At 53.5% G+C, this 15,064-nt stretch overlaps 45 non-coding genes across 45 annotated transcripts; 22 read left to right on the top strand and 23 right to left on the bottom strand.

The window, feature by feature from the left end:
• Window positions 1–160: 160 nt before the first annotated feature.
• trnan-guu (transfer RNA asparagine (anticodon GUU)) lies at window positions 161–234 on the bottom strand. The gene has a single exon. It is a non-coding gene; the product is annotated as a tRNA-Asn (tRNA).
• A 115-nt stretch (window positions 235–349) lies between these two features.
• On the top strand, window positions 350–422 carry trnak-cuu (transfer RNA lysine (anticodon CUU)). Its single transcript has one exon. It is a non-coding gene; the product is annotated as a tRNA-Lys (tRNA).
• A 394-nt stretch (window positions 423–816) lies between these two features.
• trnae-cuc (transfer RNA glutamic acid (anticodon CUC)) lies at window positions 817–888 on the bottom strand. Its single transcript has one exon. It is a non-coding gene; the product is annotated as a tRNA-Glu (tRNA).
• A 188-nt stretch (window positions 889–1,076) lies between these two features.
• trnac-gca (transfer RNA cysteine (anticodon GCA)) lies at window positions 1,077–1,148 on the top strand. Its single transcript has one exon. It is a non-coding gene; the product is annotated as a tRNA-Cys (tRNA).
• Window positions 1,149–1,459: 311 nt separating this feature from the next.
• trnan-guu (transfer RNA asparagine (anticodon GUU)) lies at window positions 1,460–1,533 on the bottom strand. Its single transcript has one exon. It is a non-coding gene; the product is annotated as a tRNA-Asn (tRNA).
• Window positions 1,534–1,648: 115 nt separating this feature from the next.
• Window positions 1,649–1,721, top strand: trnak-cuu (transfer RNA lysine (anticodon CUU)). Its single transcript has one exon. It is a non-coding gene; the product is annotated as a tRNA-Lys (tRNA).
• Window positions 1,722–2,115: 394 nt separating this feature from the next.
• Window positions 2,116–2,187, bottom strand: trnae-cuc (transfer RNA glutamic acid (anticodon CUC)). The gene has a single exon. It is a non-coding gene; the product is annotated as a tRNA-Glu (tRNA).
• Window positions 2,188–2,375: 188 nt separating this feature from the next.
• Window positions 2,376–2,447, top strand: trnac-gca (transfer RNA cysteine (anticodon GCA)). Its single transcript has one exon. It is a non-coding gene; the product is annotated as a tRNA-Cys (tRNA).
• Window positions 2,448–2,758: 311 nt separating this feature from the next.
• trnan-guu (transfer RNA asparagine (anticodon GUU)) lies at window positions 2,759–2,832 on the bottom strand. Its single transcript has one exon. It is a non-coding gene; the product is annotated as a tRNA-Asn (tRNA).
• A 295-nt stretch (window positions 2,833–3,127) lies between these two features.
• trnae-cuc (transfer RNA glutamic acid (anticodon CUC)) lies at window positions 3,128–3,199 on the bottom strand. The gene has a single exon. It is a non-coding gene; the product is annotated as a tRNA-Glu (tRNA).
• Window positions 3,200–3,387: 188 nt separating this feature from the next.
• On the top strand, window positions 3,388–3,459 carry trnac-gca (transfer RNA cysteine (anticodon GCA)). The gene has a single exon. It is a non-coding gene; the product is annotated as a tRNA-Cys (tRNA).
• Window positions 3,460–3,770: 311 nt separating this feature from the next.
• On the bottom strand, window positions 3,771–3,844 carry trnan-guu (transfer RNA asparagine (anticodon GUU)). The gene has a single exon. It is a non-coding gene; the product is annotated as a tRNA-Asn (tRNA).
• Window positions 3,845–3,959: 115 nt separating this feature from the next.
• trnak-cuu (transfer RNA lysine (anticodon CUU)) lies at window positions 3,960–4,032 on the top strand. The gene has a single exon. It is a non-coding gene; the product is annotated as a tRNA-Lys (tRNA).
• A 394-nt stretch (window positions 4,033–4,426) lies between these two features.
• On the bottom strand, window positions 4,427–4,498 carry trnae-cuc (transfer RNA glutamic acid (anticodon CUC)). Its single transcript has one exon. It is a non-coding gene; the product is annotated as a tRNA-Glu (tRNA).
• Window positions 4,499–4,686: 188 nt separating this feature from the next.
• On the top strand, window positions 4,687–4,758 carry trnac-gca (transfer RNA cysteine (anticodon GCA)). The gene has a single exon. It is a non-coding gene; the product is annotated as a tRNA-Cys (tRNA).
• A 311-nt stretch (window positions 4,759–5,069) lies between these two features.
• Window positions 5,070–5,143, bottom strand: trnan-guu (transfer RNA asparagine (anticodon GUU)). Its single transcript has one exon. It is a non-coding gene; the product is annotated as a tRNA-Asn (tRNA).
• Window positions 5,144–5,258: 115 nt separating this feature from the next.
• Window positions 5,259–5,331, top strand: trnak-cuu (transfer RNA lysine (anticodon CUU)). The gene has a single exon. It is a non-coding gene; the product is annotated as a tRNA-Lys (tRNA).
• A 394-nt stretch (window positions 5,332–5,725) lies between these two features.
• trnae-cuc (transfer RNA glutamic acid (anticodon CUC)) lies at window positions 5,726–5,797 on the bottom strand. Its single transcript has one exon. It is a non-coding gene; the product is annotated as a tRNA-Glu (tRNA).
• Window positions 5,798–5,985: 188 nt separating this feature from the next.
• trnac-gca (transfer RNA cysteine (anticodon GCA)) lies at window positions 5,986–6,057 on the top strand. The gene has a single exon. It is a non-coding gene; the product is annotated as a tRNA-Cys (tRNA).
• A 311-nt stretch (window positions 6,058–6,368) lies between these two features.
• On the bottom strand, window positions 6,369–6,442 carry trnan-guu (transfer RNA asparagine (anticodon GUU)). Its single transcript has one exon. It is a non-coding gene; the product is annotated as a tRNA-Asn (tRNA).
• Window positions 6,443–6,557: 115 nt separating this feature from the next.
• On the top strand, window positions 6,558–6,630 carry trnak-cuu (transfer RNA lysine (anticodon CUU)). Its single transcript has one exon. It is a non-coding gene; the product is annotated as a tRNA-Lys (tRNA).
• Window positions 6,631–7,024: 394 nt separating this feature from the next.
• trnae-cuc (transfer RNA glutamic acid (anticodon CUC)) lies at window positions 7,025–7,096 on the bottom strand. Its single transcript has one exon. It is a non-coding gene; the product is annotated as a tRNA-Glu (tRNA).
• Window positions 7,097–7,284: 188 nt separating this feature from the next.
• trnac-gca (transfer RNA cysteine (anticodon GCA)) lies at window positions 7,285–7,356 on the top strand. The gene has a single exon. It is a non-coding gene; the product is annotated as a tRNA-Cys (tRNA).
• A 311-nt stretch (window positions 7,357–7,667) lies between these two features.
• On the bottom strand, window positions 7,668–7,741 carry trnan-guu (transfer RNA asparagine (anticodon GUU)). Its single transcript has one exon. It is a non-coding gene; the product is annotated as a tRNA-Asn (tRNA).
• A 295-nt stretch (window positions 7,742–8,036) lies between these two features.
• Window positions 8,037–8,108, bottom strand: trnae-cuc (transfer RNA glutamic acid (anticodon CUC)). Its single transcript has one exon. It is a non-coding gene; the product is annotated as a tRNA-Glu (tRNA).
• Window positions 8,109–8,296: 188 nt separating this feature from the next.
• trnac-gca (transfer RNA cysteine (anticodon GCA)) lies at window positions 8,297–8,368 on the top strand. Its single transcript has one exon. It is a non-coding gene; the product is annotated as a tRNA-Cys (tRNA).
• A 311-nt stretch (window positions 8,369–8,679) lies between these two features.
• Window positions 8,680–8,753, bottom strand: trnan-guu (transfer RNA asparagine (anticodon GUU)). Its single transcript has one exon. It is a non-coding gene; the product is annotated as a tRNA-Asn (tRNA).
• A 115-nt stretch (window positions 8,754–8,868) lies between these two features.
• trnak-cuu (transfer RNA lysine (anticodon CUU)) lies at window positions 8,869–8,941 on the top strand. Its single transcript has one exon. It is a non-coding gene; the product is annotated as a tRNA-Lys (tRNA).
• Window positions 8,942–9,335: 394 nt separating this feature from the next.
• On the bottom strand, window positions 9,336–9,407 carry trnae-cuc (transfer RNA glutamic acid (anticodon CUC)). The gene has a single exon. It is a non-coding gene; the product is annotated as a tRNA-Glu (tRNA).
• Window positions 9,408–9,595: 188 nt separating this feature from the next.
• On the top strand, window positions 9,596–9,667 carry trnac-gca (transfer RNA cysteine (anticodon GCA)). Its single transcript has one exon. It is a non-coding gene; the product is annotated as a tRNA-Cys (tRNA).
• A 307-nt stretch (window positions 9,668–9,974) lies between these two features.
• trnan-guu (transfer RNA asparagine (anticodon GUU)) lies at window positions 9,975–10,049 on the bottom strand. Its single transcript has one exon. It is a non-coding gene; the product is annotated as a tRNA-Asn (tRNA).
• A 115-nt stretch (window positions 10,050–10,164) lies between these two features.
• Window positions 10,165–10,237, top strand: trnak-cuu (transfer RNA lysine (anticodon CUU)). The gene has a single exon. It is a non-coding gene; the product is annotated as a tRNA-Lys (tRNA).
• A 394-nt stretch (window positions 10,238–10,631) lies between these two features.
• trnae-cuc (transfer RNA glutamic acid (anticodon CUC)) lies at window positions 10,632–10,703 on the bottom strand. The gene has a single exon. It is a non-coding gene; the product is annotated as a tRNA-Glu (tRNA).
• A 188-nt stretch (window positions 10,704–10,891) lies between these two features.
• On the top strand, window positions 10,892–10,963 carry trnac-gca (transfer RNA cysteine (anticodon GCA)). Its single transcript has one exon. It is a non-coding gene; the product is annotated as a tRNA-Cys (tRNA).
• Window positions 10,964–11,451: 488 nt separating this feature from the next.
• trnak-cuu (transfer RNA lysine (anticodon CUU)) lies at window positions 11,452–11,524 on the top strand. The gene has a single exon. It is a non-coding gene; the product is annotated as a tRNA-Lys (tRNA).
• Window positions 11,525–11,918: 394 nt separating this feature from the next.
• Window positions 11,919–11,990, bottom strand: trnae-cuc (transfer RNA glutamic acid (anticodon CUC)). The gene has a single exon. It is a non-coding gene; the product is annotated as a tRNA-Glu (tRNA).
• Window positions 11,991–12,178: 188 nt separating this feature from the next.
• On the top strand, window positions 12,179–12,250 carry trnac-gca (transfer RNA cysteine (anticodon GCA)). Its single transcript has one exon. It is a non-coding gene; the product is annotated as a tRNA-Cys (tRNA).
• A 311-nt stretch (window positions 12,251–12,561) lies between these two features.
• Window positions 12,562–12,635, bottom strand: trnan-guu (transfer RNA asparagine (anticodon GUU)). Its single transcript has one exon. It is a non-coding gene; the product is annotated as a tRNA-Asn (tRNA).
• A 115-nt stretch (window positions 12,636–12,750) lies between these two features.
• Window positions 12,751–12,823, top strand: trnak-cuu (transfer RNA lysine (anticodon CUU)). The gene has a single exon. It is a non-coding gene; the product is annotated as a tRNA-Lys (tRNA).
• Window positions 12,824–13,217: 394 nt separating this feature from the next.
• On the bottom strand, window positions 13,218–13,289 carry trnae-cuc (transfer RNA glutamic acid (anticodon CUC)). The gene has a single exon. It is a non-coding gene; the product is annotated as a tRNA-Glu (tRNA).
• Window positions 13,290–13,477: 188 nt separating this feature from the next.
• On the top strand, window positions 13,478–13,549 carry trnac-gca (transfer RNA cysteine (anticodon GCA)). The gene has a single exon. It is a non-coding gene; the product is annotated as a tRNA-Cys (tRNA).
• Window positions 13,550–13,860: 311 nt separating this feature from the next.
• Window positions 13,861–13,934, bottom strand: trnan-guu (transfer RNA asparagine (anticodon GUU)). Its single transcript has one exon. It is a non-coding gene; the product is annotated as a tRNA-Asn (tRNA).
• Window positions 13,935–14,049: 115 nt separating this feature from the next.
• Window positions 14,050–14,122, top strand: trnak-cuu (transfer RNA lysine (anticodon CUU)). Its single transcript has one exon. It is a non-coding gene; the product is annotated as a tRNA-Lys (tRNA).
• A 394-nt stretch (window positions 14,123–14,516) lies between these two features.
• Window positions 14,517–14,588, bottom strand: trnae-cuc (transfer RNA glutamic acid (anticodon CUC)). Its single transcript has one exon. It is a non-coding gene; the product is annotated as a tRNA-Glu (tRNA).
• A 188-nt stretch (window positions 14,589–14,776) lies between these two features.
• Window positions 14,777–14,848, top strand: trnac-gca (transfer RNA cysteine (anticodon GCA)). Its single transcript has one exon. It is a non-coding gene; the product is annotated as a tRNA-Cys (tRNA).
• The last annotated feature ends 216 nt before the right edge of the window (window positions 14,849–15,064 follow it).

Below are 15,064 nucleotides of genomic sequence, written 5' to 3'. Positions count from 1 at the left end.
TCTTTCCACCATGGGTTTCTCCTGCCGTGTACACCGGAAGCAAACTTCTTTGTTATTTCCTTCCGAGATCATCCGAGCTCATCTTGTGCTATTGTTACGAGAGTAAAAGGAGACTCATGGAGAGATCGTCTGCTCCAAATCAGAGAGGAAAAGGAGAGCACGTCCCCGGGTGGGCTTGAACCACCAACCTCTCGGTTAACAGCCGAGCGCGCTAACCAATTGCGCCACAGAGACAGCGAAGGCAACGGTACAGCTGTGCTTTATGGGGTTTGGAGTCAGAAGGCCCTTCTCAGAAAAGCGGCGGATCCGAAAGTAGCCGGTCCGGGGGTCAGTCTTTTGTTGTGTCGTGGCCCGGCTAGCTCAGTCGGTAGAGCATGAGACTCTTAATGTCAGGGTCGTGGGTTCGAGCCCCACGTTGGGCGTGGTCTTTTTGACGCATAGAAGCCCACCACCCTCCCAGACGTGAACGTGATGAGTCGTGCCGTCAATGAAAGATGATCGTGACTCACTCTGCCTTCTCGTGACAGGCCAGACAGGACCCTTCGTCTGCGTGGTGAATGCGCTGTGTTCTCCCATGCAAGTGGATGTCAGTGGTCCGTGCTGTCGTGCAGCTCTCTTGAAAATGCCCTGTTGCTCATTTGAGTGGCCGGTGAGTGAAAAACCAAAGAGTGAGAAGCAAGCTGAGGGCACAACCACACTGGGAATGCTGCGAGGACCTCGTCCAGGTCCCAGAGGTCAGAAGCTAACAAAAAGGCTCACAATGGGAGGTGCAGGAAAACACACAAAAAAAAGAAGGACCCAAGAAGACCCCTGGAATTCCCTGACCGGGAATCGAACCCGGGCCGTGGCGGTGAGAGCGCCAAATCCTGACCACTAGACCACCAGGGACCCCACATGACATGGTGTTGCTCTCTGTCATACAGAAATACTCACAAGTGCCCCTTCAGGTCAGACCTGGCTTGGCCGTCAGTCCACTTCTTATTTTCGCCTAAGAGCTGGATGCTGCATAAAGAGTAGCCGCAGAGCGTGTATCAAAGTAGCTTGTGCTTCCACCTCATCTCCATTTCTTTGCCTGTGGGGGTATAGCTCAGTGGTAGAGCATTTGACTGCAGATCAAGAGGTCCTAGGTTCAAATCCTGGTGCCCCCTGAGTTGTTTCCACCGCGTGCCATCTAGGCTGTGCTTCTTGCCGTCGATACGGCATTCCTTGCTGGTCTCCGTTGTTTAACGTGAGTGCTGGCAATGTGAAAGGGCGCGACGGTCTCGGACCATGAGCAGCTATCTGAGTTGTGCCAGAGGCTCTTTCCACCATGGGTTTCTCCTGCCGTGTACACCGGAAGCAAACTTCTTTGTTATTTCCTTCCGAGATCATCCGAGCTCATCTTGTGCTATTGTTACGAGAGTAAAAGGAGACTCATGGAGAGATCGTCTGCTCCAAATCAGAGAGGAAAAGGAGAGCGCGTCCCCGGGTGGGCTTGAACCACCAACCTCTCAGTTAACAGCCGAGCGCGCTAACCAATTGCGCCACAGAGACAGCGAAGGCAACGGTACAGCTGTGCTTTATGGGGTTTGGAGTCAGAAGGCCCTTCTCAGAAAAGCGGCGGATCCGAAAGTAGCCGGTCCGGGGGTCAGTCTTTTGTTGTGTCGTGGCCCGGCTAGCTCAGTCGGTAGAGCATGAGACTCTTAATCTCAGGGTCGTGGGTTCGAGCCCCACGTTGGGCGTAGTCTTTTTGACGCATAGAAGCCCACCACCCTCCCAGACGTGAACGTGATGAGTCGTGCCGTCAATGAAAGATGATCGTGACTCACTCTGCCTTCTCGTGACAGGCCAGACAGGACCCTTCGTCTGCGTGGTGAATGCGCTGTGTTCTCCCATGCAAGTGGATGTCAGTGGTCCGTGCTGTCGTGCAGCTCTCTTGAAAATGCCCTGTTGCTCATTTGAGTGGCCGGTGAGTGAAAAACCAAAGAGTGAGAAGCAAGCTGAGGGCACAACCACACTGGGAATGCTGCGAGGACCTCGTCCAGGTCCCAGAGGTCAGAAGCTAACAAAAAGGCTCACAATGGGAGGTGCAGGAAAACACACAAAAAAAAGAAGGACCCAAGAAGACCCCTGGAATTCCCTGACCGGGAATCGAACCCGGGCCGTGGCGGTGAGAGCGCCAAATCCTGACCACTAGACCACCAGGGACCCCACATGACATGGTGTTGCTCTCTGTCATACAGAAATACTCACAAGTGCCCCTTCAGGTCAGACCTGGCTTGGCCGTCAGTCCACTTCTTATTTTCGCCTAAGAGCTGGATGCTGCATAAAGAGTAGCCGCAGAGCGTGTATAAAAGTAGCTTGTGCTTCCACCTCATCTCCATTTCTTTGCCTGTGGGGGTATAGCTCAGTGGTAGAGCATTTGACTGCAGATCAAGAGGTCCTAGGTTCAAATCCTGGTGCCCCCTGAGTTGTTTCCACCGCGTGCCATCTAGGCTGTGCTTCTTGCCGTCGATACGGCATTCCTTGCTGGTCTCCGTTGTTTAACGTGAGTGCTGGCAATGTGAAAGGGCGCGACGGTCTCGGACCATGAGCAGCTATCTGAGTTGTGCCAGAGGGTCTTTCCACCATGGGTTTCTCCTGCCGTGTACACGGGAAGCAAACTTCTTTGTTATTTCCTTCCGAGATCATCCGAGCTCATCTTGTGCTATTGTTACGAGAGTAAAAGGAGACTCATGGAGAGATCGTCTGCTCCAAATCAGAGAGGAAAAGGAGAGCGCATCCCCAGGTGGGCTTGAACCACCAACCTCTCGGTTAACAGCCGAGCGCGCTAACCAATTGCGCCACAGAGACAGCGAAGGCAACGGTACAGCTGTGCTTTATGGGGTTTGGAGTCAGAAGGCCCTCCCATGCAAGTGGATGTCAGTGGTCCGTGCTGTCGTGCAGCTCTCTTGAAAATGCCCTGTTGCTCATTTGAGTGGCCGGTGAGTGAAAAACCAAAGAGTGAGAAGCAAGCTGAGGGCACAACCACACTGGGAATGCTGCGAGGACCTCGTCCAGGTCCCAGAGGTCAGAAGCTAACAAAAAGGCTCACAATGGGAGGTGCAGGAAAACACACAAAAAAAAGGACCCAAGAAGACCCCTGGAATTCCCTGACCGGGAATCGAACCCGGGCCGTGGCGGTGAGAGCGCCAAATCCTGACCACTAGATCACCAGGGACCCCACATGACATGGTGTTGCTCTCTGTCATACAGAAATACTCACAAGTGCCCCTTCAGGTCAGACCTGGCTTGGCCGTCAGTCCACTTCTTATTTTCGCCTAAGAGCTGGATGCTGCATAAAGAGTAGCCGCAGAGCGTGTATCAAAGTAGCTTGTGCTTCCACCTCATCTCCATTTCTTTGCCTGTGGGGGTATAGCTCAGTGGTAGAGCATTTGACTGCAGATCAAGAGGTCCTAGGTTCAAATCCTGGTGCCCCCTGAGTTGTTTCCACCGCGTGCCATCTAGGCTGTGCTTCTTGCCGTCGATACGGCATTCCTTGCTGGTCTCCGTTGTTTAACGTGAGTGCTGGCAATGTGAAAGGGCGCGACGGTCTCGGACCATGAGCAGCTATCTGAGTTGTGCCAGAGGCTCTTTCCACCATGGGTTTCTCCTGCCGTGTACACGGGAAGCAAACTTCTTTGTTATTTCCTTCCGAGATCATCCGAGCTCATCTTGTGCTATTGTTACGAGAGTAAAAGGAGACTCATGGAGAGATCGTCTGCTCCAAATCAGAGAGGAAAAGGAGAGCACGTCCCCGGGTGGGCTTGAACCACCAACCTCTCGGTTAACAGCCGAGCGCGCTAACCAATTGCGCCACAGAGACAGCGAAGGCAACGGTACAGCTGTGCTTTATGGGGTTTGGAGTCAGAAGGCCCTTCTCAGAAAAGCGGCGGATCCGAAAGTAGCCGGTCCGGGGGTCAGTCTTTTGTTGTGTCGTGGCCCGGCTAGCTCAGTCGGTAGAGCATGAGACTCTTAATGTCAGGGTCGTGGGTTCGAGCCCCACGTTGGGCGTGGTCTTTTTGACGCATAGAAGCCCACCACCCTCCCAGACGTGAACGTGATGAGTCGTGCCGTCAATGAAAGATGATCGTGACTCACTCTGCCTTCTCGTGACAGGCCAGACAGGACCCTTCGTCTGCGTGGTGAATGCGCTGTGTTCTCCCATGCAAGTGGATGTCAGTGGTCCGTGCTGTCGTGCAGCTCTCTTGAAAATGCCCTGTTGCTCATTTGAGTGGCCGGTGAGTGAAAAACCAAAGAGTGAGAAGCAAGCTGAGGGCACAACCACACTGGGAATGCTGCGAGGACCTCGTCCAGGTCCCAGAGGTCAGAAGCTAACAAAAAGGCTCACAATGGGAGGTGCAGGAAAACACACAAAAAAAAGAAGGACCCAAGAAGACCCCTGGAATTCCCTGACCGGGAATCGAACCCGGGCCGTGGCGGTGAGAGCGCCAAATCCTGACCACTAGACCACCAGGGACCCCACATGACATGGTGTTGCTCTCTGTCATACAGAAATACTCACAAGTGCCCCTTCAGGTCAGACCTGGCTTGGCCGTCAGTCCACTTCTTATTTTCGCCTAAGAGCTGGATGCTGCATAAAGAGTAGCCGCAGAGCGTGTATCAAAGTAGCTTGTGCTTCCACCTCATCTCCATTTCTTTGCCTGTGGGGGTATAGCTCAGTGGTAGAGCATTTGACTGCAGATCAAGAGGTCCTAGGTTCAAATCCTGGTGCCCCCTGAGTTGTTTCCACCGCGTGCCATCTAGGCTGTGCTTCTTGCCGTCGATACGGCATTCCTTGCTGGTCTCCGTTGTTTAACGTGAGTGCTGGCAATGTGAAAGGGCGCGACGGTCTCGGACCATGAGCAGCTATCTGAGTTGTGCCAGAGGCTCTTTCCACCATGGGTTTCTCCTGCCGTGTACACGGGAAGCAAACTTCTTTGTTATTTCCTTCCGAGATCATCCGAGCTCATCTTGTGCTATTGTTACGAGAGTAAAAGGAGACTCATGGAGAGATCGTCTGCTCCAAATCAGAGAGGAAAAGGAGAGCACGTCCCCGGGTGGGCTTGAACCACCAACCTCTCGGTTAACAGCCGAGCGCGCTAACCAATTGCGCCACAGAGACAGCGAAGGCAACGGTACAGCTGTGCTTTATGGGGTTTGGAGTCAGAAGGCCCTTCTCAGAAAAGCGGCGGATCCGAAAGTAGCCGGTCCGGGGGTCAGTCTTTTGTTGTGTCGTGGCCCGGCTAGCTCAGTCGGTAGAGCATGAGACTCTTAATGTCAGGGTCGTGGGTTCGAGCCCCACGTTGGGCGTGGTCTTTTTGACGCATAGAAGCCCACCACCCTCCCAGACGTGAACGTGATGAGTCGTGCCGTCAATGAAAGATGATCGTGACTCACTCTGCCTTCTCGTGACAGGCCAGACAGGACCCTTCGTCTGCGTGGTGAATGCGCTGTGTTCTCCCATGCAAGTGGATGTCAGTGGTCCGTGCTGTCGTGCAGCTCTCTTGAAAATGCCCTGTTGCTCATTTGAGTGGCCGGTGAGTGAAAAACCAAAGAGTGAGAAGCAAGCTGAGGGCACAACCACACTGGGAATGCTGCGAGGACCTCGTCCAGGTCCCAGAGGTCAGAAGCTAACAAAAAGGCTCACAATGGGAGGTGCAGGAAAACACACAAAAAAAAGAAGGACCCAAGAAGACCCCTGGAATTCCCTGACCGGGAATCGAACCCGGGCCGTGGCGGTGAGAGCGCCAAATCCTGACCACTAGACCACCAGGGACCCCACATGACATGGTGTTGCTCTCTGTCATACAGAAATACTCACAAGTGCCCCTTCAGGTCAGACCTGGCTTGGCCGTCAGTCCACTTCTTATTTTCGCCTAAGAGCTGGATGCTGCATAAAGAGTAGCCGCAGAGCGTGTATCAAAGTAGCTTGTGCTTCCACCTCATCTCCATTTCTTTGCCTGTGGGGGTATAGCTCAGTGGTAGAGCATTTGACTGCAGATCAAGAGGTCCTAGGTTCAAATCCTGGTGCCCCCTGAGTTGTTTCCACCGCGTGCCATCTAGGCTGTGCTTCTTGCCGTCGATACGGCATTCCTTGCTGGTCTCCGTTGTTTAACGTGAGTGCTGGCAATGTGAAAGGGCGCGACGGTCTCGGACCATGAGCAGCTATCTGAGTTGTGCCAGAGGCTCTTTCCACCATGGGTTTCTCCTGCCGTGTACACCGGAAGCAAACTTCTTTGTTATTTCCTTCCGAGATCATCCGAGCTCATCTTGTGCTATTGTTACGAGAGTAAAAGGAGACTCATGGAGAGATCGTCTGCTCCAAATCAGAGAGGAAAAGGAGAGCGCGTCCCCAGGTGGGCTTGAACCACCAACCTCTCAGTTAACAGCCGAGCGCGCTAACCAATTGCGCCACAGAGACAGCGAAGGCAACGGTACAGCTGTGCTTTATGGGGTTTGGAGTCAGAAGGCCCTTCTCAGAAAAGCGGCGGATCCGAAAGTAGCCGGTCCGGGGGTCAGTCTTTTGTTGTGTCGTGGCCCGGCTAGCTCAGTCGGTAGAGCATGAGACTCTTAATCTCAGGGTCGTGGGTTCGAGCCCCACGTTGGGCGTAGTCTTTTTGACGCATAGAAGCCCACCACCCTCCCAGACGTGAACGTGATGAGTCGTGCCGTCAATGAAAGATGATCGTGACTCACTCTGCCTTCTCGTGACAGGCCAGACAGGACCCTTCGTCTGCGTGGTGAATGCGCTGTGTTCTCCCATGCAAGTGGATGTCAGTGGTCCGTGCTGTCGTGCAGCTCTCTTGAAAATGCCCTGTTGCTCATTTGAGTGGCCGGTGAGTGAAAAACCAAAGAGTGAGAAGCAAGCTGAGGGCACAACCACACTGGGAATGCTGCGAGGACCTCGTCCAGGTCCCAGAGGTCAGAAGCTAACAAAAAGGCTCACAATGGGAGGTGCAGGAAAACACACAAAAAAAAGAAGGACCCAAGAAGACCCCTGGAATTCCCTGACCGGGAATCGAACCCGGGCCGTGGCGGTGAGAGCGCCAAATCCTGACCACTAGACCACCAGGGACCCCACATGACATGGTGTTGCTCTCTGTCATACAGAAATACTCACAAGTGCCCCTTCAGGTCAGACCTGGCTTGGCCGTCAGTCCACTTCTTATTTTCGCCTAAGAGCTGGATGCTGCATAAAGAGTAGCCGCAGAGCGTGTATCAAAGTAGCTTGTGCTTCCACCTCATCTCCATTTCTTTGCCTGTGGGGGTATAGCTCAGTGGTAGAGCATTTGACTGCAGATCAAGAGGTCCTAGGTTCAAATCCTGGTGCCCCCTGAGTTGTTTCCACCGCGTGCCATCTAGGCTGTGCTTCTTGCCGTCGATACGGCATTCCTTGCTGGTCTCCGTTGTTTAACGTGAGTGCTGGCAATGTGAAAGGGCGCGACGGTCTCGGACCATGAGCAGCTATCTGAGTTGTGCCAGAGGCTCTTTCCACCATGGGTTTCTCCTGCCGTGTACACGGGAAGCAAACTTCTTTGTTATTTCCTTCCGAGATCATCCGAGCTCATCTTGTGCTATTGTTACGAGAGTAAAAGGAGACTCATGGAGAGATCGTCTGCTCCAAATCAGAGAGGAAAAGGAGAGCGCATCCCCAGGTGGGCTTGAACCACCAACCTCTCGGTTAACAGCCGAGCGCGCTAACCAATTGCGCCACAGAGACAGCGAAGGCAACGGTACAGCTGTGCTTTATGGGGTTTGGAGTCAGAAGGCCCTCCCATGCAAGTGGATGTCAGTGGTCCGTGCTGTCGTGCAGCTCTCTTGAAAATGCCCTGTTGCTCATTTGAGTGGCCGGTGAGTGAAAAACCAAAGAGTGAGAAGCAAGCTGAGGGCACAACCACACTGGGAATGCTGCGAGGACCTCGTCCAGGTCCCAGAGGTCAGAAGCTAACAAAAAGGCTCACAATGGGAGGTGCAGGAAAACACACAAAAAAAAGGACCCAAGAAGACCCCTGGAATTCCCTGACCGGGAATCGAACCCGGGCCGTGGCGGTGAGAGCGCCAAATCCTGACCACTAGATCACCAGGGACCCCACATGACATGGTGTTGCTCTCTGTCATACAGAAATACTCACAAGTGCCCCTTCAGGTCAGACCTGGCTTGGCCGTCAGTCCACTTCTTATTTTCGCCTAAGAGCTGGATGCTGCATAAAGAGTAGCCGCAGAGCGTGTATCAAAGTAGCTTGTGCTTCCACCTCATCTCCATTTCTTTGCCTGTGGGGGTATAGCTCAGTGGTAGAGCATTTGACTGCAGATCAAGAGGTCCTAGGTTCAAATCCTGGTGCCCCCTGAGTTGTTTCCACCGCGTGCCATCTAGGCTGTGCTTCTTGCCGTCGATACGGCATTCCTTGCTGGTCTCCGTTGTTTAACGTGAGTGCTGGCAATGTGAAAGGGCGCGACGGTCTCGGACCATGAGCAGCTATCTGAGTTGTGCCAGAGGCTCTTTCCACCATGGGTTTCTCCTGCCGTGTACACGGGAAGCAAACTTCTTTGTTATTTCCTTCCGAGATCATCCGAGCTCATCTTGTGCTATTGTTACGAGAGTAAAAGGAGACTCATGGAGAGATCGTCTGCTCCAAATCAGAGAGGAAAAGGAGAGCACGTCCCCGGGTGGGCTTGAACCACCAACCTCTCGGTTAACAGCCGAGCGCGCTAACCAATTGCGCCACAGAGACAGCGAAGGCAACGGTACAGCTGTGCTTTATGGGGTTTGGAGTCAGAAGGCCCTTCTCAGAAAAGCGGCGGATCCGAAAGTAGCCGGTCCGGGGGTCAGTCTTTTGTTGTGTCGTGGCCCGGCTAGCTCAGTCGGTAGAGCATGAGACTCTTAATGTCAGGGTCGTGGGTTCGAGCCCCACGTTGGGCGTGGTCTTTTTGACGCATAGAAGCCCACCACCCTCCCAGACGTGAACGTGATGAGTCGTGCCGTCAATGAAAGATGATCGTGACTCACTCTGCCTTCTCGTGACAGGCCAGACAGGACCCTTCGTCTGCGTGGTGAATGCGCTGTGTTCTCCCATGCAAGTGGATGTCAGTGGTCCGTGCTGTCGTGCAGCTCTCTTGAAAATGCCCTGTTGCTCATTTGAGTGGCCGGTGAGTGAAAAACCAAAGAGTGAGAAGCAAGCTGAGGGCACAACCACACTGGGAATGCTGCGAGGACCTCGTCCAGGTCCCAGAGGTCAGAAGCTAACAAAAAGGCTCACAATGGGAGGTGCAGGAAAACACACAAAAAAAAGAAGGACCCAAGAAGACCCCTGGAATTCCCTGACCGGGAATCGAACCCGGGCCGTGGCGGTGAGAGCGCCAAATCCTGACCACTAGACCACCAGGGACCCCACATGACATGGTGTTGCTCTCTGTCATACAGAAATACTCACAAGTGCCCCTTCAGGTCAGACCTGGCTTGGCCGTCAGTCCACTTCTTATTTTCGCCTAAGAGCTGGATGCTGCATAAAGAGTAGCCGCAGAGCGTGTATCAAAGTAGCTTGTGCTTCCACCTCATCTCCATTTCTTTGCCTGTGGGGGTATAGCTCAGTGGTAGAGCATTTGACTGCAGATCAAGAGGTCCTAGGTTCAAATCCTGGTGCCCCCTGAGTTGTTTCCACCGCGTGCCATCTAGGCTGTGCTTCTTGCCGTCGATACGGCATTCCTTGCTGGTCTCCGTTGTTTAACGTGAGTGCTGGCAATGTGAAAGGGCGCGACGGTCTCGGACCATGAGCAGCTATCTGAGTTGTGCCAGAGGCTCTTTCCACCATGGGTTTCTCCTGCCGTGTACACGGGAAGCAAACTTCTTTGTTATTTCCTTCCGAGATCATCCGAGCTCATCTTGTGCTATTGTTACGAGAGTAAAAGGAGACTCATGGAGAGATCGTCTGCTCCAAATCAGAGAGGAAAAGGAGAGCGCCAGTGGTGGGCTTGAACCACCAACCTCTCGGTTAACAGCCGAGCGCGCTAACCAATTGCGCCACAGAGACAGCGAAGGCAACGGTACAGCTGTGCTTTATGGGGTTTGGAGTCAGAAGGCCCTTCTCAGAAAAGCGGCGGATCCGAAAGTAGCCGGTCCGGGGGTCAGTCTTTTGTTGTGTCGTGGCCCGGCTAGCTCAGTCGGTAGAGCATGAGACTCTTAATGTCAGGGTCGTGGGTTCGAGCCCCACGTTGGGCGTGGTCTTTTTGACGCATAGAAGCCCACCACTCTCCCAGACGTGAACGTGATGAGTCGTGCCGTCAATGAAAGATGATCGTGACTCACTCTGCCTTCTCGTGACAGGCCAGACAGGACCCTTCGTCTGCGTGGTGAATGCGCTGTGTTCTCCCATGCAAGTGGATGTCAGTGGTCCGTGCTGTCGTGCAGCTCTCTTGAAAATGCCCTGTTGCTCATTTGAGTGGCCGGTGAGTGAAAAACCAAAGAGTGAGAAGCAAGCTGAGGGCACAACCACACTGGGAATGCTGCGAGGACCTCGTCCAGGTCCCAGAGGTCAGAAGCTAACAAAAAGGCTCACAATGGGAGGTGCAGGAAAACACACAAAAAAAAGAAGGACCCAAGAAGACCCCTGGAATTCCCTGACCGGGAATCGAACCCGGGCCGTGGCGGTGAGAGCGCCAAATCCTGACCACTAGACCACCAGGGACCCCACATGACATGGTGTTGCTCTCTGTCATACAGAAATACTCACAAGTGCCCCTTCAGGTCAGACCTGGCTTGGCCGTCAGTCCACTTCTTATTTTCGCCTAAGAGCTGGATGCTGCATAAAGAGTAGCCGCAGAGCGTGTATCAAAGTAGCTTGTGCTTCCACCTCATCTCCATTTCTTTGCCTGTGGGGGTATAGCTCAGTGGTAGAGCATTTGACTGCAGATCAAGAGGTCCTAGGTTCAAATCCTGGTGCCCCCTGAGTTGTTTCCACCGCGTGCCATCTAGGCTGTGCTTCTTGCCGTCGATACGGCATTCCTTGCTGGTCTCCGTTGTTTAACGTGAGTGCTGGCAATGTGAAAGGGCGCGACGGTCTCGGACCATGAGCAGCTATCTGAGTTGTGCCAGAGGCTCTTTCCACCATGGGTTTCTCCTGCCGTGTACACCTGAAGCAAACTTCTTTGTTATTTCCTTCCGAGATCATCCGAGCTCATCTTGTGCTATTGTTACGAGAGTAAAAGGAGACTCATGGAGAGATCGTCTGCTCCAAATCAGAGAGGAAAAGGAGAGCGCATCCCCGGGTGGGCTTGAACCACCAACCTCTCAGTTAACAGCCGAGCGCGCTAACCAATTGCACAAAGGCAACGGTACAGCTGTGCTTTATGGGGTTTGGAGTCAGAAGGCCCTTCTCAGAAAAGCGGCGGATCCGAAAGTAGCCGGTCCGGGGGTCAGTCTTTTGTTGTGTCGTGGCCCGGCTAGCTCAGTCGGTAGAGCATGAGACTCTTAATCTCAGGGTCGTGGGTTCGAGCCCCACGTTGGGCGTGGTCTTTTTGACGCATAGAAGCCCACCACCCTCCCAGACGTGAACGTGATGAGTCGTGCCGTCAATGAAAGATGATCGTGACTCACTCTGCCTTCTCGTGACAGGCCAGACAGGACCCTTCGTCTGCGTGGTGAATGCGCTGTGTTCTCCCATGCAAGTGGATGTCAGTGGTCCGTGCTGTCGTGCAGCTCTCTTGAAAATGCCCTGTTGCTCATTTGAGTGGCCGGTGAGTGAAAAACCAAAGAGTGAGAAGCAAGCTGAGGGCACAACCACACTGGGAATGCTGCGAGGACCTCGTCCAGGTCCCAGAGGTCAGAAGCTAACAAAAAGGCTCACAATGGGAGGTGCAGGAAAACACACAAAAAAAAGAAGGACCCAAGAAGACCCCTGGAATTCCCTGACCGGGAATCGAACCCGGGCCGTGGCGGTGAGAGCGCCAAATCCTGACCACTAGACCACCAGGGACCCCACATGACATGGTGTTGCTCTCTGTCATACAGAAATACTCACAAGTGCCCCTTCAGGTCAGACCTGGCTTGGCCGTCAGTCCACTTCTTATTTTCGCCTAAGAGCTGGATGCTGCATAAAGAGTAGCCGCAGAGCGTGTATCAAAGTAGCTTGTGCTTCCACCTCATCTCCATTTCTTTGCCTGTGGGGGTATAGCTCAGTGGTAGAGCATTTGACTGCAGATCAAGAGGTCCTAGGTTCAAATCCTGGTGCCCCCTGAGTTGTTTCCACCGCGTGCCATCTAGGCTGTGCTTCTTGCCGTCGATACGGCATTCCTTGCTGGTCTCCGTTGTTTAACATGAGTGCTGGCAATGTGAAAGGGTGCGACGGTCTCAGACCATGAGCAGCTATCTGAGTTGTGCCAGAGGCTCTTTCCACCATGGGTTTCTCCTGCCATGTACACCGGAAGCGAACTTCTTTGTTATTTCCTTCCGAGATCATCCGAGCTCATCTTGTGCTATTGTTACGAGAGTAAAAGGAGACTCATGGAGAGATCGTCTGCTCCAAATCAGAGAGGAATAGGAGAGCGCGTCCCCGGGTGGGCTTGAACCACCAACCTCTCGGTTAACAGCCGAGCACGCTAACCAATTGCGCCACAGAGACAGCGAAGGCAACGGTACAGCTGTGCTTTATGGGGTTTGGAGTCAGAAGGCCCTTCTCAGAAAAGCAGCGGATCCGAAAGTAGCCGGTCCGGGGGTCAGTCTTTTGTTGTGTCGTGGCCCGGCTAGCTCAGTCGGTAGAGCATGAGACTCTTAATCTCAGGGTCGTGGGTTCGAGCCCCACGTTGGGCGTGGTCTTTTTGACGCATAGAAGCCCACCACCCTCCCAGACGTGAACGTGATGAGTCGTGCCGTCAATGAAAGATGATCGTGACTCACTCTGCCTTCTCGTGACAGGCCAGACAGGACCCTTCGTCTGCGTGGTGAATGCGCTGTGTTCTCCCATGCAAGTGGATGTCAGTGGTCCGTGCTGTCGTGCAGCTCTCTTGAAAATGCCCTGTTGCTCATTTGAGTGGCCGGTGAGTGAAAAACCAAAGAGTGAGAAGCAAGCTGAGGGCACAACCACACTGGGAATGCTGCGAGGACCTCGTCCAGGTCCCAGAGGTCAGAAGCTAACAAAAAGGCTCACAATGGGAGGTGCAGGAAAACACACAAAAAAAAGAAGGACCCAAGAAGACCCCTGGAATTCCCTGACCGGGAATCGAACCCGGGCCGTGGCGGTGAGAGCGCCAAATCCTGACCACTAGACCACCAGGGACCCCACATGACATGGTGTTGCTCTCTGTCATACAGAAATACTCACAAGTGCCCCTTCAGGTCAGACCTGGCTTGGCCGTCAGTCCACTTCTTATTTTCGCCTAAGAGCTGGATGCTGCATAAAGAGTAGCCGCAGAGCGTGTATCAAAGTAGCTTGTGCTTCCACCTCATCTCCATTTCTTTGCCTGTGGGGGTATAGCTCAGTGGTAGAGCATTTGACTGCAGATCAAGAGGTCCTAGGTTCAAATCCTGGTGCCCCCTGAGTTGTTTCCACCGCGTGCCATCTAGGCTGTGCTTCTTGCCGTCGATACGGCATTCCTTGCTGGTCTCCGTTGTTTAACGTGAGTGCTGGCAATGTGAAAGGGCGCGACGGTCTCGGACCATGAGCAGCTATCTGAGTTGTGCCAGAGGCTCTTTCCACCATGGGTTTCTCCTGCCGTGTACACCGGAAGCAAACTTCTTTGTTATTTCCTTCCGAGATCATCCGAGCTCATCTTGTGCTATTGTTACGAGAGTAAAAGGAGACTCATGGAGAGATCGTCTGCTCCAAATCAGAGAGGAAAAGGAGAGCGCGTCCCCGGGTGGGCTTGAACCACCAACCTCTCGGTTAACAGCCGAGCACGCTAACCAATTGCGCCACAGAGACAGCGAAGGCAACGGTACAGCTGTGCTTTATGGGGTTTGGAGTCAGAAGGCCCTTCTCAGAAAAGCGGCGGATCCGAAAGTAGCCGGTCCGGGGGTCAGTCTTTTGTTGTGTCGTGGCCCGGCTAGCTCAGTCGGTAGAGCATGAGACTCTTAATCTCAGGGTCGTGGGTTCGAGCCCCACGTTGGGTGTAGTCTTTTTGACGCATAGAAGCCCACCACCCTCCCAGACGTGAACGTGATGAGTCGTGCCGTCAATGAAAGATGATCGTGACTCACTCTGCCTTCTCGTGACAGGCCAGACAGGACCCTTCGTCTGCGTGGTGAATGCGCTGTGTTCTCCCATGCAAGTGGATGTCAGTGGTCCGTGCTGTCGTGCAGCTCTCTTGAAAATGCCCTGTTGCTCATTTGAGTGGCCGGTGAGTGAAAAACCAAAGAGTGAGAAGCAAGCTGAGGGCACAACCACACTGGGAATGCTGCGAGGACCTCGTCCAGGTCCCAGAGGTCAGAAGCTAACAAAAAGGCTCACAATGGGAGGTGCAGGAAAACACACAAAAAAAAGAAGGACCCAAGAAGACCCCTGGAATTCCCTGACCGGGAATCGAACCCGGGCCGTGGCGGTGAGAGCGCCAAATCCTGACCACTAGACCACCAGGGACCCCACATGACATGGTGTTGCTCTCTGTCATACAGAAATACTCACAAGTGCCCCTTCAGGTCAGACCTGGCTTGGCCGTCAGTCCACTTCTTATTTTCGCCTAAGAGCTGGATGCTGCATAAAGAGTAGCCGCAGAGCGTGTATCAAAGTAGCTTGTGCTTCCACCTCATCTCCACTTCTTTGCCTGTGGGGGTATAGCTCAGTGGTAGAGCATTTGACTGCAGATCAAGAGGTCCTAGGTTCAAATCCTGGTGCCCCCTGAGTTGTTTCCACCGCGTGCCATCTAGGCTGTGCTTCTTGCCGTCGATACGGCATTCCTTGCTGGTCTCCGTTGTTTAACGTGAGTGCTGGCAATGTGAAAGGGCGCGACGGTCTCGGACCATGAGCAGCTATCTGAGTTGTGCCAGAGGCTCTTTCCACCATGGGTTTCTCCTGCCGTGTACACCTGAAGCAAACTTCTTTGTTATTTCCTTCCG

This window comes from Paramormyrops kingsleyae, chromosome 18 (assembly GCF_048594095.1).
Source record: "Paramormyrops kingsleyae isolate MSU_618 chromosome 18, PKINGS_0.4, whole genome shotgun sequence".
NCBI lineage: Eukaryota > Metazoa > Chordata > Actinopteri > Osteoglossiformes > Mormyridae > Paramormyrops > Paramormyrops kingsleyae.
Note: the sequence above shows the minus strand (reverse complement) of the source record. Positions and strands in the feature narration are given on the sequence as shown.